Genomic DNA, 18,377 nt, shown 5'->3' on the forward strand with positions numbered 1-18,377 from the left:
CTAATTTTTAATTGAACCATGCTCTTTATGAAATTATTATTACCACCTGAACTTTTAGTAGTGTTAAAAGACTATTAATGTTAAATGTATAATGTCCATTTTGTCCTTCGTTAGAATTGAGAAGCCAAAAGATGATATTACATTCATTTAGAAAACATATAGAATACTATTTTGCCCTTATATTCTTGTCATTTGGATTTCAATGAGTTGGATTCTTTCATGAGATGATGTATATATCAAGAAGTAACAACAAACATCAAGGTTCTTGGGATTTTTGAAAAATAAAAAAAAATGTCATGCCATCAATTAATTAGCAGAGCTTAATAGCAAGGTGCATCAGTCACTTAAGGTAAAGTCTAAAGTTGACTTAGTAACTCTAAAAACTGTTGAGTATGGCTGATACTTCACATAGTGTTGCCGATGGACATGGGGGTCCTGCTCCCCTGTGAGCTGGCTGGGGTTCGGGGAGGTCGTCCCGGTGAGGGGTGTGGGGCAATGCCCTCAAAACCTGTAGAGGATCCACGTTTCTTTGGGCATTGGAGTTTCTTTACAGTTTGGGATTGGGCCCATAAATAGCTGTGGCTTAGGGTTTCTAAGAAAAACCTAATGCTAGACGTAGCCTCACATTGAGGTGAACGAGAGTAAAATCCGTGTATCTTTCTTTCTTGTTTTTTGTTCGATTATGTGTGATTGTGCTCTAATCCTAACAAAAAGTATAGAAGATAATGTAGTAATTAAACTATATATAAGGGGGTATTAGTAATTCCAATAAGGGCAAAATGAACATTTCAAACCCAACCTTAACAGCCTATTAACATAGTTAGAATGAGGGGACAATAGTAATTCATAAAGAGAGCCGTGTTTGTTTAGTAATAAGCTATAGTATAGTAACTATCCCAAATACAAGACATTGAAGATCATGGTTTAAAGTATCAACCAATATCGTTTTCTATCAGCCGTTATGTATTGGCATCGCCAGTCTATGATATATCATAGAGTAATTCATCTCTAGACTTTTGGTTTTCATATTGTTTCCCATGTCTCTCCATGTATCAATTGTTATGCATTGGGACGATACATAATATTGGCACGTCTCTTTTTCTAAAAATTAAGAACAAATTACATTTACATACATTGTGTTTGCAAACAAGTACATTTACACCCTTGAAATTTGTTCTATTTCAAATATCTCCCTATGCATAAGGCCATTAGTTTTAAATATAAAAAGATAAGTGAATCGTAATTGTAAGCTTTAAAAAAAAAATTAAAAAAAAAATACATAAAAGTCCAATTTTAGGGAATCGAGTTTTTTTAGGAAATTGCCTAAAAAATATTTTTTATTGATAAAAGATGGGAGACTTTCTTTTTTTTTATATATTTTTTATTAGGGTTTAATATAAAGAAAGGGAATATTAGAAATTTATTTATTATTCAAACAGTAGGAGTACGTAAAACAACTCTCTTTGGCCAGGGTTCTAAAAGCTGGATACTTTCTTAAATTTTTTTTTAATTCTTCTCTTAAAATGCATGGAGGCTCAACGGTTATTGTTGGGAACTCTGTGATTGATTTGATAGTCAACTTTGCAAACATTTAAAATGTGATCGTGGCCATGTTAGCCATGCTTTAATATTATTTTTGTCACTTTTTTTACATCTGGAAGTTGCATAACTCTATCTTATTCAGTCGGGTGAATCCCAGATGAAGTAATTCTGATTATTTTGTTTTGGGTTACACAACTCAAAATGTCTCTTCCATATGACATTAAGCCCAGTACAAATTTGGGGAAGATAATCTCTGAGAGGAGTTCATAAGTTTGCTAACAAGTGCTTTGGTGATGGCAGGTATACCAGCCCAAGGACTAAAAGAAAGATGCAGTTTTTACTTGATGAAGGATGGACAAGAATGCCAATTTTCTCACAGCATTTCTGCAAAACAAAATAATTGGTGCAGGCTATTCTGGAAGGATGGAAAAAGGCTGCACAAGTTTATTCTAAAAGTACAACTAAAGTTAGTGATGGGAATTCTTGTTCTTCTAAAAGTACAACTAAAGTTAGTGATGGGAATTCTTGTTCTGGTTCATTGAACCAAAAGAGGAAAAAAGAATTGCTATTTAGTTTCTGACTTTGTATGATTTTATGCTAATCTTGGGGCTCTTGACTTCCATGTGTCCAAGAGACTGCAGTTATGTATGTACAGAAACAACTAAACTTATTCCAAGATAAGAGTAGGTTGGATGTTTGAGTTGTATTTGTTTCTACCATCTTTCAAAATAGTCAAAGGATAAGTAGGTTTTCATTTCTATATATATATAATAAAAACTTATGGGCAGCCAATTTTGATAAAAGTCTCTTTTTTATTTTTCAAAAAATGCTATCTCTCAATCACAATAAAATTAGGGGTGCAAGTTTGGCTCTGACGGCCCCGACCCACCCTAAACCCGTCTTGAGCTCAAATAGGGCTTGTGCTAAAGATTTTGGCCCTGAGGGCAGGTTAGGGCCAAGGGCAGGCATGAGATTATTCTTTGGTTCGACAGGCATGTTCCGACCCATCCCTGATTTTTTGCTTTGACTTTGGCCCTGATTTTAGCCCTAATTTTGGCCAAAATTTTGTCCTGGATGCTTGATCTCAGTAGATTAGGAACAAAGACAATGATAGGGCCAATCAGGGCTAGGGCTAGGTATAGGGTTAGAGACAGGACCGATCAGGGCAAGGGCCAGGGATAGGGCCAATCAGAGCCAAGGACAGGGTCAATCAGGGCGGGAATTAAGGTCAGGGCGGGAATGGGCTTAGTTAGAATATATAGGGCTGGGCTTGGATTGCAAAAGGCCAGCCCAGCCCAACCCTGTTGTAGCCCTAAATAAAATGGCTTCAAAGAGGTGAAACATAGGTTTCTTTGCATAGGGGAAGAAACTAGTTTCAAAAGGGGGTAAAAACAACAGTTTTATTGGAGAGGCGCAATTCGATCTCTCATGCTATGAGTTCAGAGTAGTAGCCTCCCCTTCTTCAGTTGCTGCTCCGATAACTTCTCCTACAGTTGTAAGTAGTAGCCTCGATCCTCTTCTTCTCCTCTTCTTCTTCTTCGCCCACTACTTTCTGCTCTTTCTTCCACTACTCACTCACAGTGCTAGGATGCCACAACAATCTTCAGCATTTAAGGACAAAAGCCGATTTAAGGGTTTACTCCCAAGAACTTCGAGTGAAGCTTCTTTTCTTATCTTTTTTAATTTTAATTTTAATTTAAATTTTTTTTTTAGTAGAGTGAAGCTTAAAATCGATGTCATGTGTATGCATTATTAGTAATGATAATCTGATTCTTGTAACTTCGATTGTAATTTTCTATTTATTGGTTTGGTGGTTTGCAATCTAATGTAATTAGGAATGGTCTCCGCCCTACTTTTCCTCCTAGTCTCCCACTCTTTGGTGTGATAATATTGGTGCTACCAATTTGAGTGCTAATCCTATCTTCCACGCCCACACTGAACATGTCGAAGTTGATTTTCATTTTTGTTTGGGACAAGGTCTCGAAAGGTGATCTTTTTGTGCTCATTACATCTCCATTGTGGATCAATTGGCTGACATTCTCACTAAAGTTTTGCCTTCGTCTCGATTCTCTACACTTTGGTCCAAACTCAAGGACCCTTGACTTTGTGGGAGGGTGTTAGGGTTTGATATATGTATATATGTTGACATGTATATATGATGATATATTTTCATCCATATAAATAAGATATTGATCTCACTCCGAGGTCACACGATTCATTCCAACTTCATACTTCTACATACAATGTATATTTATATATATATTTTTATTTTTATATATATATATATAAATAGAATATGGAATAATATTCATTTGAACCCTTTGAGATTTGATGCAAGTCATTTTTAATTTTAAAATGTAATTTTTATTTATTTTTTGGATTTTAGATTCATTCAGGGCCGCTTACGTGCACCTTGACTACATCCTCAGGAGAGCTTAGGCGGGGTTTCACCCCTGTCCTCAAGGGGATTCAAACTCTGACCTCCTACATGGAAGCATTGTCTTTTGCCAACTAAACCACCCCTCGAGATTAAAATATGACATTTTGTATATGCCTCTTTTGTGATTTTCAATACAAATCAACCATAGACACGCCATTATTTTCATGATCAAAATATCTTTATGCCTTTTTTATCTCTTTTATTTAGTAGGGCTGCAATTGGCAAGGTTGGTTGTGGGACCGATTCCTTAGGATTGTGGGACGTTTTTCAAACTGCCTCGGTGCCAATTAAAATGTTTGTACTTGAGAATTTGTATTTTTAGCAGATTTTTTTTTCCTTGATAAAAGAAACGCATTAGCTCAGCTGCACTTATTGATAGAATGTGATAGTTTTAAAAAATAAAATAAGTAAAAGTATGGATAATATTCATTTGAATGAGTTCAGATCAGCTCTCTATGAGGAGAGAACAATGTGATTTCTTAAAGGTTATGGATTACACAGTAAGGGGTGGGGTCCATCTAGGGTCCTTTGAAACTCTTATCTATGATATTTTTAATATGTGGGTCCCTCCTCCAACTCTGTGATTAAAAACCATTAGGAAAGCACGTTATTCGTTTGTGATTGGAAGCTAATCCAAACTCCATTTGAACAACCCTCTGAAGTTTGACACTAATCAATTTTAACTAAAAAAAATAACATTTTGCATTCATCTACCCTGTGGTATCTAAAAGAACAAAGGACACACTGTTTTTTTTATGACTGAAATATCCTTATGCATTCTTGATTTCCTTTATTCAATAGGTAATATATTCAGTTAAAAGATTACTCCAATATAAAAAATATAAAAAAATAAAAAATTTATGGTGGAAGAAACTTACTTTGTGGTAGATTAATTAGCTTCATTTTAATCCTTTTATCAATGGTGATATAGATAGCACTAGTTATGCTCTTTGTATGATTACAAAAAAAAATTATTTTAAGTATGAAAAGTTACCGTCCCTTCCCTTAAATTCCCCTTTGCAAGTTGCAATCAAACCAAATCTTAATGGTAGGTCATTGTTATATTCATTTCTAGGTTTGTAAATTGAAGACCAGATTGTGATGCATTCCAAAACCCACTTTAAATTTGAGTTGCACATTTTCCAGAGCATTAAGAAAATATGGAGCAATTTTTGAGCCAATTTAACATTCTTTACAAGCTACCAATGGCAATACTCTATTAATGTTAAGTATAGAAGCAGGTCATGAATCCAATCTTGTTCTAATTTGCAAATATGAATATCTAAAATAACAGAAATTTCTCAAGGCCAGCATGAAGAGTAGGACTTAAACCTGTGAAGCGTGCACACCATGATCTACCTGTGAAATATAGGATGTTATCCATGAGTGATTGGAATGGTTAAGAACAAAGAGGCAACGGTTCAATATAGATTTTTATGTTAAAAATAAAACAACTTTTAGTTGTTGAAAAGGGAAAAAATTTTATGTTAAAAATATAAAAAAGGAAGGCTACAAATATTTGACCCCTCCTAAGGAATGTCAAAGAAAAGAAAATCCCTTCATGTTTATGTCGATTTAAAATAGAAAATAGTTTAATTAAAAGGATAAAAAAGTAAAATTTTAAACTATTTGATGTCTTTGAGGATGTCAATAAAAGAATATATTCAACTTTTATGAACCATTCATGATCATGATGTGAAGATTAATCATTCAATATTTATTGTCATGTCTTATTTAAGTTTCATCATTTATAGAAAATAAATAACATTGATAAAGAGAGAAGAATATTTGTATATTGTTGGATATTCTACAAATTGAGATATTGGAGAAAACTAATTTGGTAGATCTAATCTCATCGTCTCTTATTTTTAGTTATCTGTTTATGTATTTTTATTGTTAATCTTTACTTTCTTTAGTGAAATTTAGTTAACTTTTTCGTACAAATAAGAAAGTTGAATCTCAATACCTAAAAGAAAAATTACGAGGAATGACAGTAATATCCCACCTAATTTCTAATTGAACGATGCTCTTTATGAAATTATTATGAACACCTAAATTTTTAATAGTATTAAAAGACTATTAAGGTTGGATGTATAATGTTCATTCTAGAATTGAGAAGCTAAAAGATGATATTACATTTATTTAGAAAATCATATAAAATACTAATTTTGCCATTATATTCTTGTCAGTTTGGATTTCAATGAGTTGAATCCTCTCATGAGATGATGTAAAACGTCAAGAAGTAATAACACACATTAAGGTTTTTGGGATTTTTGAAAAATATAAAAATGTCATGCCATCAATTAATCAACGGAGCTTAACAGCAAAGTGCATCAGTAACTTAAGGTAAAGTCTAAAGTTGACTTAGTAACTTTAAAAAATGTTTAAGTATGGCTCATGCTTCACATTGTGTTGCCGATGGAAACAGGGCCCCGCTCTTCTGTGAGCGAGCAGCGGTTCGGGAAGCTGCCCCGGTGAGGGTGTGAGGGCAGCGCCCTCGGAGCCTGTAGAGGATCCACGTTTCTTTGGGCCTCAGAGTTTCTTTACAGTTTGGGGCTTGGGCCTATGAATAACTATAGCTTAGGATTTCTTAGAAAAAAATTATATATATATCAAGTATCAACCAATATCGTCTTCTATCAGCCTTTATGTATTGGCATCGCCAGTCTATGATATGTCATAGAGTGATTCATCTCTGGACTTTTGTTTTTCATATTGTTTCCCATGTGTCTCAATGTATCAACAACTATGCATTGGACCGTTACGTTATATTGACACATCTCTTTTTTATAAAAATTAAGAGCAAATTACATTTACATACATTGTATTTGCAAACAAGTATGTTTATACCCCTAAAATTGTTTATACCCCTGAAATTTATTCTATTATAGATGTCTCCCTGTACATAATGCCATTAGTTTTAAATAATTACATTTAGTGACCTTAGGGAATCATAATGTAAGTTTAAAAAAAAAAAAGTAAAATAAAAATACATACAAATCCAATTTTAGGGAATCACCATTTTTTAAGAGACTTTTTAAGAAATTACTTTAAAAAAAAATTTTTATTTATTTATTTTAAGATAGGAGACTTTCTATTGTTTTCTTTCTTTATTCAACAGTATTCTAATAGTAGGAATACGTAAAAGTAAAACAACTCTCTCTGGGCCAAGGTTTTGAAAGTTAGATACTTTCCTAAAACCTTTTTTTTTTTTAACTCTTCTCTTAAAATGCGTGGAGACTCTTGGGTTATTGGTGGGAAGTCTACGATTGATATGATTGTCAACATTGCAAAACATTTAAAGTGCGATCATGGCCATGTTAGCCATGCTTTAACATTGTTTTCGTCATTTGCTTTTACATTTGGAAGTTGCAAAACTCCATATTATTAAGGTTTACCCGAAAAATGAGGGAAAAAAAAACTTTATCTTATTCAGTCAGGCCTCTCTGAATCCAGATTAGTTATTCAAATTATTTTGTTTTGGGTTAACCAGACCCAAAATGTCTCTTCCCAGTTTGACTATGACATTGAACCTCATACAAATTTGAGGGAAGATAATTCTCGAGAGGACTTCATAAGTCAGCTAACAAGTGTTTTGGTGACGACAGATATACCAATGAAAGTAGGATATGTTTTCTACTTGGTGAAGGATGGACAACCAAGCAAATTTTCTCGTGGTGTTTCTGCAAAACAAAATAAAGTAGAGGTTTTGGTGCAAGCTATTCTAGAAGGATGAAAAAAATGCTGTACAAGTTTCTTTTAAAATTATAACTAACATTATTGATGGAAATTAGAGTTTTTGGTTTCTTGAACCAAAAAAGAAATGTTGTTTAGTTTTTGACTTTGTATGGGTTTATGCTAATCTTAGGGCTCTTGATTTCCATGTGTCCAAGGCTGCAGTTTTGACTCCACAGAAGCATCTAAACCATTCCAAGATAAGAATATGTGGGACGATTTTCAAATGGTCTCGGTGCTAGTTAGAATGGCTGTACTTGAGAATTTGTATTTTTAGTTGAATTTTTTCCCTTGATAAAATAAACGCATTAGCTTAACTGCGCTTGTTGATAAAATGTATTAGTTTATAAAAAAAAATTATGGATAATGTTCATTTGAACGATTCGGATCAGCTCTTTATCAGAAGAGGACAATGTGTTCCCCTGGCGGTTTGAAATCAGCACGCTTATCCAAACTCCATTTGAACTCTTTAAGGTTTCACACAAATCAATTTTAATTAAAAAAATTATATTTTGCATTCGTCTTCCTTGTGGTATCTAAAAGAACCAAGTGGACACTGTTATTTTTATGACCGAAATATCTTTATGCATTCTTGATTACCTTTATTCAATCAGTAACATATTCAGTTAGAAGATTACTCCAATATCAAAACTTTTTTGTGTGGTGGAAGAAGCTTACTTTGTGGTGGATAAATTAGCTTCATTTTAAACCTTTCACCAATGGTGATATAGTTAGCACTAGTTATGCTCTTTGTATGATTACAAAAATTTTAGGTATGAAAAGTTTCCCTCCCTTCCCTTAAATTCCCTTGCAAGTTGCAATCAAACGAAATCTTAATGGTAGGTCATTGTTTCATTCATTTCTTGGTTTGTAAATTAGATCAGATTATGATGCATTCCAAACCCACTTTAAATTGATTTGTACATTTGGCCAAGCATTAAACAAAGATGGACCAATTTTTGAGCCAATTTAACATTCTTTACGAGCTACCAATGGCAATACTCTAATCAATGTTATGTACAGAAGGAGCTTAGGAATCTTGCAAAAATAAGTATCTAAATAACAAAAATTCTTCAATGCCAACATGAAGTGTAGGACTCATGTCATCGCACAATGCAATAATGGATTTGGATCCTCGGCTTCATTGATAGAACTTTTGGCTGTGAGAGATGGTTTACTTCTCGCACTTTCCCTTAAGATATCTTACATCCAAGTGAACTCCAATTGTCTTCCAGTCGTTTTGGCACTTCAAAGATTCAGCTCTTCCTTAGATTGGTTTAGTATAGTCTAATTTCTGAAATTCGTTGGATTGTTATGGGCTTTAATGCGTTTTTTTATATTTTATTTTGTTCCTAGGACGGGTAATGTTTTCACAAATTTTCTTGCTTAGGGAGCACGTCTTCTTTCCCTTTCTTGTTCATGGTGGAATGTCCTACCTTTATTTATGATTGGTGTCACCTTATTGTTGTCCAATTACTTAATGATATGTTTTTTAGTTCGTGATAAAAAAGAAGTGTTAGACTTATACCTGTGAAGCGTGCACACCATGACCTACTTGTGAAATATAATATGTTATATCCATGAGTGATTGGAATGGTTAAGAACAAAGAGGCACTAGAGAATACTGAAGCAAATTCAATCAAAGAAGCATTGCAGACACAGCCCTGTTACTCAAACAAGGATGGAGAATGTTGAAGCATCCTGATTCACTATGGGTAAAAACAATGAAGGCTGGATACTTTCCAAACACAACACCTTTCGATCCAAAGGTAAAAAAAAGAGGAAATGGATCATGGACATGGAACAGCATCTGCAGAATCCGACCAAAACTCGAGAATATGGTATGGAGAAAGATAGGAAATGGAAGGAGTACTTCATTGTGGTTTGACCCATGGATTAAAAATCCAGAAGATCGAATATACCTAGAAATCGATACTAAGATGTGGGGAAGAAACACAACAATGGCTCAAGCAAGAAATTCAATCAATATTCTTAACAGGGAGTTACCTTCTCCTCAAACATAAACCTCTCTAATGAAAATGATGCATGGATGTCTCTTATTTCAAGCAATGGGGATTTCTCTGTCAAACTGGCAGTGAAAACCCTTTCGCAAATAGGATCGACATCACAATCCACTACCCTTTTCACATGGTGGAAGTTCTTCTGGAAATTACCCATACATCCTAAATTTAAGATGTTCTTTTAGCGTCTATTAAATGCAGGATTACCAATTAAGGCAACACTCACCCAATAGATACCCCTGTCTCCAGAATGCGAGCTGTGTGGAAGTTGTGTGGAATCTCTATGGCACGTATTTCTTTCATGTGACTGGACGAAAAGGATTTGCGCGACAGGTGCCTTGGGACTTAGAACGAAAAGACTTACACACACATCCATCAGTGATCTTTGCAATTCTTTCATCCTATACTCTGGGCTTGACAAAGCATCCAAAAGATGGATGGTGTCCGTATTCATAAACACTTGCTATTTTGTTTAAAAAGAACGGAATAGCAACTTGTTTGAGAAAATAATCCCCAACCCAATGAGAGTTTTAAAAAACATCTCAAATTGGATCAATGATCTAAATCTCAAAGCACATGAAACGGTTGAAAATATAAATCACATGACACAAGTAAAGGTACCTCAACCATATATCTGCTTCTGTAAAAGCCTTACTAACTTAAATCTCTGTCTAACTTCGGTGTGTGCAGGGGTACATAATCAGAGCTAGACAACACAGGATGGAGGTGGGATTAATCTGGGGAGGCCAGTTAAAATATCTAAGCACATGAGGACTAAGGAAGGGAAACATCATTGAAGCACTCTTGTTTGGATTAAAGGATGGAATAGCCCAAGCACAACTCCACAACCTTCAACTACATGACATATGGTGCAACGAAAAAGAAGTGCTAGAGTTACTCCAACCACTTAATTACAAGAGGCAGCCAATAGCTTATGTCCCAATTTTGGTTAATATAGTTAGTATCACTAAGGATACTAACCTTAATGGTTTTTGTGAGAACACACTCCACCATTGGTTTAAGCACCTAACTTTTATGTCCTCCATAGATTATAATAAGACATTAGATGTAATAGATCCCACAACTCTATGTATCTGTTATCCTAAATAATATCATGCTTTTATTTAGTAACCAAAGCAAAGAGACACTAGTTCAATATTATAGAGTAGTATGTCAAAATAAAACAACTTTTAGTTGTTGAAAAGGGGAAAATTGTTTTGTTAAAAGTATAAAAATGAAGGTTACAAATATTTGACACCTCCTAAGGGATGTCAAAGAAGAAGAGAAAATCCTTTCATATTTATGGTCGATTTAAAATAGCAAATAGTTTAATTAGAAAGGTAAAAAAGTAAAATTACAAACTATTTGACATCTTTAAGGGTGTAAATAAACAATATATATGTTCAACTTTTATGAACCATACTGTCATGATCACGATGTGAAGAGTACTCATTCATTGTTTATTATCATGTCTTATTTAAGTTTCATCAATTTATAGAAAATAAGCAGCATTGATAAGAAGAGAAGAATGTTTGTATATTGGTGGACAGTCTGCAAACTGTGATACTGGAGAAAACTAATTTGCAAATGTTTTTAGTTACTTGTGAAATTATTATTATCACCTGATCGAATTTTTAGAGTGGTGAAAGACGATCAAGGTTGGATTTATAATGTCAATTTTATCTTTGTCAAAATTGAGAAGCCAAAAGATGATATTTCATTCATTTAAGAAATCATAGAGTACAAAATTTTCCTTTTAATGTCTTTTTGGGTTTCAAAGAGTTAATCCTTTCGTGAGATGATGTAAAATGTCAAGAAGTAATAACAAACATCAAGGTTTTTTGAATTTTTGAAAAATACAAAAATATCATGCCAGCAATTAATTAATGGAGCTTAACAGCATGGTCAGGGTGCATTAGTAACTTAAGGCAAAGTATAAAGTTGACTTAGTAACTTTAAATATGATAGAGGATAAAATAGTAATTAAATTATAATATAAGGGTTATTAGTAATTCCAATAAGGGCAAAATGAACATTACAAACCAAACCTTAACAGCCTATTAACATAGTTAGAATGAGGGGGCAATAGTAATTTCATGAAGAGTAACGTTTGATTAGTAATTAAACTATACTGTAGTAACTATCCCAAAATACAAGACATTGGAGATCAAGGTTTAAAGTATCAACTAATATCGTTTTCTATTGGCTGTTATGTATTGGCATCGCCAGTCTATGATATGTCAGAGTGATTCGTCTCTAAACTTTTGTTTTTCATATTGTTTCTCATGTGTCTCAATGTATCAAATGCTATGCATTGGGATGATACATAATATTGGCACGTTAGTTTTTTAGAAAATTAAGAGAAAATTACATTTACATACATTGTGTTTGCAAACAAGTATGTTTACACCCCTGAAATTTATTATATTACAAATGTCTCCCTATGTATAACACCATTAGTTTTAGATATAAAAAGATATATTCACCCTTATGAATCATAATGTAAATTTAAAAAAACGTAAAAATAAAAAAATACATATAAAAGTCCAATTTTAAGGAATGAACATTTTTTGGGAGACTTTTTAGGAAATTGCTTAAAAATGATTTTTTATTGATAAAAGATAGGAGACTTTCTATTGTTTTCTTTCCTCATTTAACAGTAGGGGTACATAAAACAACTCTTTCTGGGCCAGGGTTCTGAAAGCTAGATACTTTCTTAAAACCTATTTTTTTACTCTTCTCTTAAAATGCATGGGGCTCCGGGGTTATTGCTAGGAACTCTGTGACTGATATGATAGTAAAAATTGCAAAACATTTAAAGTGCAATCATGACCATGTTAGCCATGCATTAACAAAAAAAACTTTGCCTTATTCAGTCAGGCCTCTCTAAATCCAGATGAGTTAATTCAGATTATTTTGTTTTGGGTTAAGCAAACCCAAAATGTCTCTTACCAGTTTGACTATAACATTGAGCCTCATACAAATTTGAGAGAAGATAATCCCCAAGAGGAGTTCATAAGTCAGCTAACAAGCACTTTGGTGATGACAGATACACTAGTCGAATGACGAATGAAAGCAGGATGTGGTTTCTATTTGGTGAAGGATGGACAACCAAGCAAATTTTCTCGTGAGGTTTTGGTGCAGGGTATTTTGGAAAGATGGAAAAAGGCTGCACAAGTTTCTTTTAAAATTACAACTAACTTTACTGCTGGGAATTGGAGTTGTGGTTCTTTGAACCAAAAGAAGTGCTATTTGTATTTGACTTTGTATGGGTTTATGCAAATCTTAGGGCTCTTGACTTCTATGTTTCCAAGGCTGGAATTACGGTTGTACAGAAGCAGCTAAACTCATTCCAAGAAAGGAGTATGTTGGGTGTATTTTGAGTTGTATTTTGTTTCTACCATCTTTTAGAAAAGCCTGAGCGTATATGTGTCTTTTATTTTAATAAGTATACAAACATAGAAAAACATATTGCCAAATTTTGGTGGGTTCAGCGATAAACAAAATCTTTTTAGGGGCAAAACCAAAACGGGCAAAATATCGATGATATATCACCAAATTGACATATATTGTCAAAATCTCTATTTTTTTGATATTTTGGTGATTTCTCGCGATTTCTAGACGATTTCTCTCACAATTTTCTAGTGGAAAGGCAATTATATTCTAATGATTCAAGCCTCAAAAGGTGATGTGCCAAATGTGGTTAGGGAGGAGAATCTACATAGATAACTTCTAGAAATAACTCAAATTAGAAAGACATTTTGTAGCAAAATCTTTAAGATCAATGAGTAATCTTATCAATTATATCCCAGTGATTTAGGTCTCAAAAGGCAACGTGCCAAATGTGGTTAGGGAGGAGTATTTACATGAAATAATTTATGGAAATAATTTAAATTATGAAGGGATTCTGTAATAGAATCTTCAAGGTCTATGAGTAATCTTTCCAATAATATCCCAATGACTTAGGAACTACTGAATGAAAATTGTGCGAGTGCTTGTCTATGAAAGGAACTACTCTCCTTTTTTCAGGGTATGACTGGAATTAGTCATTTCTTTTGGAAAAATAAACTATGGTTATTCAAATCCTTAAAATTTTAGTTCACCTGGGCAGAAATAGGTTAACCATATCGGTTTCTTACCTGGAAATAGGCGTCGGAAAAGCAGCCTATATCATCTTGGCTTGGCACGGGAGAGGAAGTGAGAGATTAAGAGTTGGGATGGGAGAAGAAGTGAGAGACTGAGAGTTGGGATGCGGGAGAGCAAAGTGATTTGGCACTGGTTTCATGATAATAACTTATACCATGGAAATACATGACCGTGGTAAAAGATAAAACTGTAATTAGCAACAACTTATACTAAGGGTGTCAAAACCTAACCCGAATCGTTAAAACCGGACCAAACTGGCCTGTTATAGCCCGGACCGGCCCGAACCGAAGCTTAATGGGCTGTGTTTGGGCTGAACAACTTCAGCCCACAATGGTTCGAGTTGGGCCGGGCCAGCCCGTGTGTGGCCCGCTAGCCCGAACCGTTTGGTCCGAAACTAGCCCGAACCCAAACCAACCCGTTAAACCCGTTATAAATAAATGAAATAAATTAAATTTAAATGTAAAAGACAAGAAAACCCCCAAGTGTTCATTTATTTTCCTTAATTATTTTGCTTTGGAACATGCAAACAACAAGCCAGTCAAAGCCTTTGCCATTTGAAAGATGAGTTTAGTGAATATTTAGCAATTGTATTATCATTTTAAAATCTTTAAATGTTTTATTTTGATCTATTTTTACAAGTATTAAGAAGAGGGAATAGAATAAGCAGAGACAACCCATTAAAATTTATCAAGATGCCAACTTTCATTTGTATATATTAGTTCTATAATTTTTACTTCTTTGTAGAAAAACATTTTTGGTTTAAACACCGAACACAAGAGACTTGGAGAGAACTTAATGTTTATATGTGTTTACGTTTTCTTGATAAATTCCACACATCAACAAAATACTTAAAACATACCGCTAATAAACCCGAACCCAAACCGTTAGTAAACCCAATTTTAAACCGTTAGCCCAAACCGTTAGTCAACCCGAACCCAAACCGCACCAGCCCGAAACCGTTATTTTCTTAATGGGCCGTGTTTGGGCTAAGTGTTTTTCAGCCCGAAACCGTTAGGCCCGGCCTGAAACCGGCCCAACCCGAACCGTTGACACCCCTAGACTTATACCATGAAAATAACTAACCAATGCAAAAGCTTATACGATGGAAATAATTAACCGTGGTATAAGAAAAGCAGAGGGACAACCGGCTCAGCTGTGGTAAGATGACCATTTGCGACAGTGGTAAGATACCGTGGCATCTAGTATTAGAAAGGAAATTAGCATCAATGAGCCTATTTGCCATGGAATATGGTTTCCATAGCATGTACGACACTTAATATTATGGCAGCTCGAAACTGTGGGATTAAGTTTACCAAAAAAAAAAAAACTGTGGGATTAATATGTCTATTGCTATGGAATTTGGTTTCCGTAGCAGGATTTTTGTTCGCGGCAGAGCGGATATCGTCCGCTCACTGCCGCGAACACGACACGTGGCCCTAATTAATCTAACCGTTAAAATCTCAAATGCGGGTAGAAATTGTAAATTTGAAGTTGTTTTACATGAGAGGTTTTAGAGTTTTTTAATTTACAATAAAACCCCTCCAAATCTAATCTACTATTCACGGTCAATTTAGAACCCTATTTTCGTTCAATCAAGAAAACGCTGATAAACCTTCCTTCTCCGGCGACGGCGACGGCATCGAGGTAGCTGCTTTTCATAAACCAAACGACACAGCACCTACGCTAAGGTAAAAGCCCACTCTCGATTGGATTTATTAGGGAACCCTATTTCGTTGAATCGAGGGAATGCTGTGATAAACCTTCCTTCTCAGGCGACGGCGACGGCTACGGCAACGAGAGTAGCTGCTTTTCCTAAACCAAACGACAGTGTTTGCAGCACCGCCTCTAAGGTAAAAGCCCACTTATAAAACAGTCTTGCTTAGTTTCCACTGGCTCTGTGATATTTTGCAAATGGGTTTCTTCATAAACTCGATAGTTGCTTTCAGTTTGCGATGTCGATATTGACCCTTTTATTTATCAAACTTGGGGAGCTCTTCAAGGGGGTGGCGATGCTGTGAATGGGTTTTAAGGTTCAGTTTAGCGGTATTCAAAGTTTCCAAAACGAGTTGGGATGAGCAAGGAGTAAGATCATGTTGATTTTGATGAATATGGCACTTCGCCTTGTGTGCTTTTGTGAGCTGTTGACCTAAAGCAAATTCATCCCCTAGTTTTATACGCCCTGAGATCCAAACCTAAATGAATTGTTTTTCTATTAATGCTATGGTCACGTAGGCACCTGTCCACTGCCTTGCTAACTATGTTGCTAATCTATTGTTTTGCTTAAATCCTCAAAATGCAGCATGATTTCAATTGTTGTTGGTCTGATTGTAAACCTGTATTGCTATTGCATGACTATGTGCGCATCATTAGGGCTTTTGGACTTGTTTTGGCCATCCTAGCTCCAAATATTTTCCCTTTGCCATTGGCTTCACAAGTCCAGTATTGAATATCTTGTACTGTTTGGCCAATGGCCGTGAAGCTGAATATCACATGATGTTGCTAACTAACTAACTTGGTATGGCTATTTGGTATGAGGGTAACCACCTCAACTGCTCTGCTTAACTTGAGATCTGTATAAAAATCAGTGAACTTGCTTATGGAAGCTAGAGACTAACCTCTGATTTGGGTTTATCGTTTTGGTGATATCTGTATCTGGTATTCCGAACAGAACTTGAAACATATGGACCCATATTATACTGGATAAACCTATTTTTCAATTGCTAAAACTGAATGGTTTGCTTCTTTCTCTTTTTATTCTTTTACCTGTTGCTACAACTTTGATTTGATTTGCTTTATAATGAAAGGGATGTCTTCGGAAAAGCTTTACTAGCTGTCTTAATTGCCCTGTGAAACTGTGAAACATCCTTTTATTGCTTGAAAGACCGGAGGATATCTTTTCTGCTTTACAGGTTGAATAGTTGGAGCAAGAGGTAGCTGAACTGCGGCAGGCCCTTACAGATAATCATGAACAAGAATGTGTGATGCATCAGGTATTGATCGTTCATCTATCTATTGTCCCTACTATACAATGTTGGGCATTGCAAGGAATGCATTTCCTGTGGTGTTTGTTCAGAAAACTTGTAGCTGGTCTGCTAATCTAGTTCCCTTACAAATGGGAATTATGCGAGAATCAGCTTGCACATGACTAAAGCTAAAACTCTCTTCTGTTATAGTCTTATTGCCTGATTGGCTTTGGTGATGGGTTTGATTTTCGAAAGAACCTCTTAATGAAAATAGGGGGTAAGGTTGAGCACGTAGACCCTGCAGTGACAGAATCCTGGTGCACCACCGAGTATATGCCTAATTTGCTTTGGATATAATGTTAGAACTTGCTGTAACTTACGTTTCCCCACCATCTTTCTTTTTCTGTTGTTATATTACTTGTCCATTTCCCAGCTTTGAGAACTCCAAGAAAAAAAATGTGAACAATCCTTGAATGGGTTGTACTGCAAATGTGGTGAGAGGCTGTAGTTTGAGTCTTTTTAATACACCTAAAATCTGTGTTTTTAAGTGCTCAGCTAATACTACCTCAAAGAAACCAAAATCATTCTTCAATGTATGTTTCTGAGACTAATACTTAATGGCAAAATTACAATAGAATCTGGATCCTATGAACCCTATCACCCCCAATTAAAAAATTATGGATGGACTAGCCATGTATTTTTTTTCACTACAATTGATCATCTAATCTACAAGTCAATCAATTGTTCCCCAGTTTTTGAATACAAAATGATTGTTGAACTTTGTTCAAGGAGATCCTGAGTGGAGCGAGTTTGTTTGTTATCCAACTTTACTACTTCAGTTGTACTATATTTCACACTTATTTGCAGTACAACCCATTCAAGGATTGTTCACATTTTTTTTCTTGGAGTTCTCAAAGCTGGGAAATGGACAGGTAATATAACAACAGAAAAAGAAGGATGGTGGGGAAACGTAAGTTACAGCAAGTTCTAACATTATATCCAAAGCAAATTAGGCATATACCCGGTGGTGCACCAGGATTCTGCCACTGCAGGGTCTACGTGCTCAACCTTACCCCCTGTTTTCATTAAGAGGTTCTTTCGAAAATCAAACCCATCACCAAAGCCAATCAGGCAATAAGACTATAACAGAAGAGAGTTTTAGCTTTAGTCATGTGCAACTGATTCTGCATAATTCCCATTTGTAAGGGAACTAGATTAGCGAGACCAGCTACAAGTTTTCTCGAACAAACACCACAGAAATGCATTCCTTGCAATGCCCAACATTGTATAGTAGGGACAATAGATAGATGAACGATCAATACCTGATGCATCACACATTCTTGTTCATGATTATCTGTAAGGGCCTGCCGCAGTTCAGCTACCTCTTGCTCCAACTATTCAACCTGTAAAGCAGAAAAGATATCCTCCGGTCTTTCAAGCAATAAAAGGATGTTTCACAGTTTCACAGGGCAATTAAGACAGCTAGTAAAGCTTTTCCGAAGACATCCCTTTCATTATAAAGCAAATCAA

General features: G+C 35.1%; 1 long non-coding RNA gene across 1 annotated transcript; it reads left to right on the forward strand.

Annotated features, from left to right (window-relative positions):
- Window positions 1-15,506: 15,506 nt before the first annotated feature.
- On the forward strand, window positions 15,507-16,836 carry LOC148999769 (uncharacterized). The gene is made up of 3 exons (XR_016170660.1): window positions 15,507-15,572; window positions 15,657-15,734; window positions 16,794-16,836. It is a non-coding gene; the product is annotated as an uncharacterized LOC148999769 (long non-coding RNA).
- Window positions 16,837-18,377: the final 1,541 nt, after the last annotated feature.

This window comes from Hakea prostrata, chromosome 11, assembly GCF_041222555.1.
Source record: "Hakea prostrata isolate BN-2017 chromosome 11, UWA_Hpros_2, whole genome shotgun sequence".
In the NCBI taxonomy this organism is placed as follows: domain Eukaryota; kingdom Viridiplantae; phylum Streptophyta; class Magnoliopsida; order Proteales; family Proteaceae; genus Hakea; species Hakea prostrata.